Raw genomic sequence first — 6,018 nt, 5'->3', positions numbered from 1 at the left:
CGAGCGAAGCAAGCAGGTGGATTTTGCAAAGCTGGGCTTACAGCGTGTAAGTTATAAGCTGTCTTTTCACATACATCCAGCAAATGTGTCTTTGTTGCTGTCTATTTCTAACTGGTTCACTCAAAAAATGCCTTTAAAGGGGCTCCGTGTGACAATTTGTAGCAATTATTTGTAGTATTAATAATCACCTATTATCACCCATATATGAGCGGATTGTAATGTAATGTGATAAATGTGACAATTGTGTTGCCCTTTAAGTTTGTCAGTTTGCTCGTTCTGTCATGAAAACAAAGAGAGTTTGTTTATTTAGTTGCAGTTATCTTTCTCTTCTGATTAAAACATCTTCCCCAGAACTACTTAATGCACCTTTAGGTTGTGTGATGCTGCTGGACTGTGGATTTCTTTGTGAAGGACTCCAATGGTTTTGACTTTATCTACATTCATCAGTGCCTCATCCAGCACAACACAGAAGTTCGACAGAAGTATTAAACTACATATAAAATGTTGTTTCAGATTCTATTAATTAAGTTCAATGCAACGTTTTTCTGTCATGTCGAGTCAATGTGAATAAATTAAATAACAAGATGGGTGATTTATTAAAGGATATAGAAAAACCCATTTGAAGTGCATCACTTCTATATATAATACTTGACTAACTAATACTTGAAAAACACTCATGTGTTTATGTTAATGTTCAAATTAAAGCAACAAAAAGTAACACAGTAATGCAATAATTAATGTAAACATATTGGTGGTTTGGAGAAACTTGCATTGCCAACACTTATTCTGGCTCATTATGATTTTGTTTTCATGAGTAGCACAAAGGGACTTCAACCATCATAAATAGAATAAATAAATAGAATATCATAACTAAATAGGGTAGCTACACTGGTCCAGTTAAATAATGGCCCTGATTCATACAGATGTCTTTCTGAAGATTTATTTGCTCTCTCCCTTGTTGTTTCAGCAGACGCCGTGGAAACTACAACAAAAATAAACCAGGAAAAAAAAGCATACAACTCCCACTCACTGTTAAAGTCTCTCAAGCTAGTGTCCATTAAGCAGTCCGGAACATATTAGCACAACAGAAATGTGCTGGAGTAAAATAAACACAACTTTAAAATGCCTCACTAATGTCCATCTAAGGGCACATTAACAGCATTATACATAAACATGAAACATACAAAGGAAAATTACAGAGTGCGCCTCTTGGACCACATGTGGAATATTGTTACTCTGGAGTCAAATGTTCTCCATCTGCAGCCAAGTTGTTCTGACCCATAATTTGACCCATAAGACATCACTAACCCACAATGCCCTCAACTAGACAGTGATCCTATTAAAATACCTAACATAACAAGCAAAAAAAATGTTAAGTACCCTTTAGACACATTTCTTATCATTTTAAACACCTTATTTATTACATTTTTTACATCACATTTTGGCCACTTTATGAACTTAAATGATTATGATTTTATGACTGAAACATACACAATAAACACATCAGTGAAACTCTCTCTGAGAGTGTTACAAATGATATCCTGAGTCTTTTTTTTTGCTACACCTGTATGTAAACTGTAACAGATAGCCTCGATGATGTAACTCTTCATCAACACGAACACACAAACCTGCAGCACAAACACCAGTTGCTGGAAGAGAAAGCCATCGCCGAGAAGCCAGTCCGATTCTGTTGCCAGAGCAACGCTTTCCCTCTCTCTCCCATCCTTTCACCAGTCCGCTCTTTTCATTCCACCTCCCTCTCATATCGCGAGACTGCGCAGTCGGCTGATCCGACACAACGAGCGCTCCGGTTCGTATCGCGAGAGTGGAGCGGAGAGAGGCGGTGACCTCATCGCCGTCGCGAGGCGGAGCGAGACGCTGTAACTTTGGATGAACTTCTGATTTGAACGGACCGAGAGGCGGTCGGTGGGTCGGTCGGTCGGTCGGCAGGCAGAGTGCGCGGACCACAAACAGCCACAAAGGTGAGGAGCTCCAGAGGTTTTCTGCTCCGAAGTCTCCACATCCGCTGCGTTGAATCTTTGACGGTCTTTGAATGCCGGTGACTGACCAGCGAGAGCGTTATTTTCCCTCTTGAGAAACGCCGACAAGGTGGACATTAATAAAGGTGAGTGCGCTCTCTCCTCTGCTGGTCTGCCCGCTGACACAGGCGACACAACACCGTTAGTTTTGGACGAGCAACCGCCGAGTTGTTGCTTTATTCGATATGTGTGCTTTTCAGCTTTTTTGCCAAACCTTCATGTGATACATTCACGTATTGCAGGTAGCGCCTCGGAGAGGAAAACTACACTAAAAAAAGTTTAGCTAGCGGTCGGATAATGTTGATAACATCGCCGTGTGGCGTACCACAGCTCGTACACCGCCTTCAGTTTAAGCTAATATCTGATTTTGTTAGCTCTATCTCTCCTCATGTCATGTTAGCTGACTAAACATTTGCTTTTTGCTCAACATTTCTCTCCCTGCGCCTCTCCAATGAGACACACCGCCGTTTAAAATTACAACGATTCACCATGTCTCTTAAAGAAACAGGAAACAAGGCAAAATGACCATCAGATAAAGGTAATTGTTGTTTGGATGACTGCTGTGTAATTGGGATGGCTAGCTGCGGTCTGGTTTCCTGTCATCCTCCACCTCGCTGTCCATCGTTTACTTGGTGGATCGGTCAACCAGCCATATTCACATCAGAGACATGTTGTTATACTTCTGGTGGAGGCAGCTCTTTAATGCACAATCGTGAGTGTTGCAATGCAATGTGTTGCCATGCATGCGTTGCTGTCGTGTGTGTGTGGGTTGTTTGGACATTTGCAGCTCTGTGAGGTGTGGATCCACATAGAAATCCTTCATAGAGGTGCGACCGTGTGTTGGCTTCTGCAAGGAAAGTTTAAATATTGTTTCTCTTAAAACCAGGCTTCTAGGTCATTCACATGTTATTGATTATGCAAAATAGATGACTGGAGAAAACAGTGCATACTTGGGAACTTGCAGCAGGGAAATCAAATATGAAGTTAAAGCATAATTTCTCGCAGTGCTCTGTCAATACCAGTCTCATTAATCAAAATGGCCGTCTGTGTAGTGATTTGGGTAGTGATGTAACTCTGCTACATTTAAGTGATGAAGGTGCTATAAAGGCATTCATCAACAAACAATTATACCTCAAACTTTATTTAGTTTTAAGTTAATTGAGACAAGTAAGCCCCGACACTAACAAAAGTTTTCTTACATGCAAGTTTGAGCTTGTGTCCGAGCTCTCCTCTGCCATAATGACACCCTGAGAGGGATTTTTTATTGTTAAGTGGACTCCCTGTTGCTGCTCTGTCTTCTGTTATTGCTGCCATCTCAACCTGTTGAGTCTGTCCTCAGGCTACCAGCTTCAGCCCTGCAGGGGGCTTAGATACACACACACAGAAACACACTGCTTCCTCCTTTGACAAGTCCTAAATGGACACGTCAAAGAGAGCTCATCTCTATTCATCTGGTGGCCGGGCTGGGTCAAATTCTCAACTTGAAACACAACAGCAGCTTTAGAGATATATTCCCCACCAAGAGACAGCATTTCAGCTGCTTTGTCCGCCTTGCTTTGGCTACCTCATTCGCCATGTCAAAACCCCCCAAAACGCTCATGTGATAGCAGTCGAACATTTCATGCCATCAGCCCTCCCTTGTCGGTGCTTGTGAATGCCAAGGCTGAGCAGATCTGGAGGCTGTGTTGCATTTACAATATTAAGTAGGCTATTGAAATTGAGTGTGTAGGTGGAGGCGAACATGTTCTGCAACACATGTAGTTGCCGAATTAAAGGGGAGGTATGAGAGAGGAAAAATGTCAGGGTTGCTGATGGGCAGCTAAAAGATTATCAAAGGGGTTTTGGGTTGTAGAGCAGCTGAAACATCTCTCCAGGTGTTCCCGGATTAAGCAACTGGAGTTGGCTAAAAACTTGTCTTCAACCCTCTCCATTGTTAGTACTGCAGGGGCTCTTACTGGGAGTTTCAATAGAAGATTTTCCTAGGGTGTAAGTTGGTGCTAGCGAGCGAAATCTTAAGGTTTTAATTCATATCAGATGCGCTGTGATCGTGATGTGGCCGCCCTTCCAAAAATTCTGTAATGTGTAGTCTCGGCATATCTGGAACAGAAGTTTTTGGCAGCGCACACGAGAGAAATCTGGCTAAAGCAAAGTCAGGAAAAAGAGGACATTTTAATCTCATAGCAGGCCAGCTTGCACTTTCACTGTCTACATGCAATGCCTTGTGCTGACAGGAGCTGAAAATAGGGTCTTACCTGTTTACGACCTCCCACTCTAGCCTCACCGTTTTCCCCCCTCCCTTACCCGGCTACTTTCTTGCATCTCTGCCTCGTCTTCTCCTTCTTTCTCACTTCTGTCACTAGTTCTTTACTCTCCACCTCCCACGATTCCCTTCTCCCATCCCTGATGGTGCTTTTTCCTCTTGTCTTGCTTCCTTCCTGTTGTCGAAAGCATGCCAGGACTCTGACATTCTCATCATTTCTGTCTACATCCCTCACCTTATCTCTCCTTCTCTCTTTCTCCCGTTCCCCCTCCCTTGTCTTCATTTCTCCTTTTCTCAGTGTTTCTGTTTCCCTCCCCTTGTTCTCCGTCTCCCTGCATGCTGGAGATTGGAATGTGAGTTCCCTCTGTCTAAGGTCTTGGGGTGGGCTGTCTCTTGAGAAATACCAGAGCAATAAATACTCGTTAACAGTGAATAGATCACACTGCAGGGCAGGATGATTTAATAAAACTGCTAGGCCCTGGTAAAACAGGGTTTTTCCTGCACAGAGAATTTAAAGGTGGTCTTCTCCCTCAAATACTGCATACTAATACAGATTTTTACCCTAACCTGAACATAATCACACCTTTCAAAAGTGTTATTATACATGCATCACTGACAACTGTAATTGCAACAGCAGGATCACTCCAGGGTGGCTCCAGGATCATACTGTATGCTAGCTAATTAGCACTGCTCATTGTAAGTTACCTATTCACACTACTAACAAGATATATTTGTATCAGGTCTGACAGTAGACAAAATACATAAAGGAAAGTTTTGATGTAGCATGATTATTTTCATTGTTGATTAATCTGTTCATTATTTCCTTAAAGAAACCAGAAAATATTCACATTTGAAAAGCTGGAATCAGAATTTAAAGAAACAGGAAACAAGGCAAATTATTTATTTTTTTCTTAAAAAGTTACACAAACGGATTATTGAATTATTAAAATAGTTGGTGACTCATTTAGTAGTTGACAGCTAATCGAGTATTCAATTAATTGTTGAAGCTCTAGGTTGACGATGGAAGTGAGAGTCATTGCACAGGTGTTATGGATCAACACCTCAAGTTGGGGATTGCTTGTAGTAAAGGCTGATGTTGAAAACAATAAGATAATAAAAGTTGATTAAAAATGCACTGACTCACATTAATTCAACTTATAAGGTCAATTTACAATTTATTTATATATTAATTTTTACAATCTTTTCATTTAGCTATCTTTGTAAATGGCTAATTGTTAAAGGATAGGTTCTTTCAAAAATTAGAATTCAATCATTATCTTCTCACCGTCATGCTGATGGAAATTCGGGTTAAGTTTAGTAGTCCACCAAACATCTCTGGAGCTTCATAGCGAGACAGCGTTGCAGCATTCTCCTTAACAACCAAAATGGATGGGGACTTGTTTTAAAAGGTAAACAAAGTACATAGAAGGGCTCCATACTGGTTGTCCGGCGTAATCTGAGGCTGTGGAAGCCCCAAGATCCCCAATTGATTTGAAAAGACATTATTCACACCATGGTGGCGCAGCAGAGTCTGTACACCCCGTTTGTAGCTGCTAACGCTTCTAGCTTAGCAGCTACTGTAAAGATTTCTACTTTTAAAAAGGGTGTAAATAATATTTTATCAAGTTAGTTTGAGTCTCAGGACTTTGTGAAACATGGATTACCCCAGACGAACTCAGTTGAGTTACGCTATGAATGTGAAAACAAACTCAGCATATG

The 6,018-nt window shown here is 41.3% G+C and overlaps 1 protein-coding gene across 4 annotated transcripts in view; it reads left to right on the top strand.

Moving 5' to 3' along the window:
* Positions 1-1,757: 1,757 nt before the first annotated feature.
* Positions 1,758-6,018, top strand: part of sipa1l1 (signal-induced proliferation-associated 1 like 1) — an 83,733-nt gene continuing 79,472 nt past the window's right edge. For all 4 annotated transcript variants that reach the window (XM_084378155.1, XM_084378154.1, XM_084378156.1 and 1 more), the window contains exon 1: positions 1,758-2,125. The gene's annotated coding sequence lies outside the window, so the exon portion shown is untranslated. The remainder of the gene's footprint in view (positions 2,126-6,018) is intronic.

This window comes from Pagrus pagrus (assembly GCF_965226575.1).
Source record: "Pagrus pagrus genome assembly, chromosome: 16".
Taxonomy (NCBI): Eukaryota; Metazoa; Chordata; class Actinopteri; order Spariformes; family Sparidae; genus Pagrus; species Pagrus pagrus.
The sequence above is the reverse complement of the archived record's forward strand: the minus strand, read 5'-3'. Positions and strand labels throughout refer to the sequence as shown.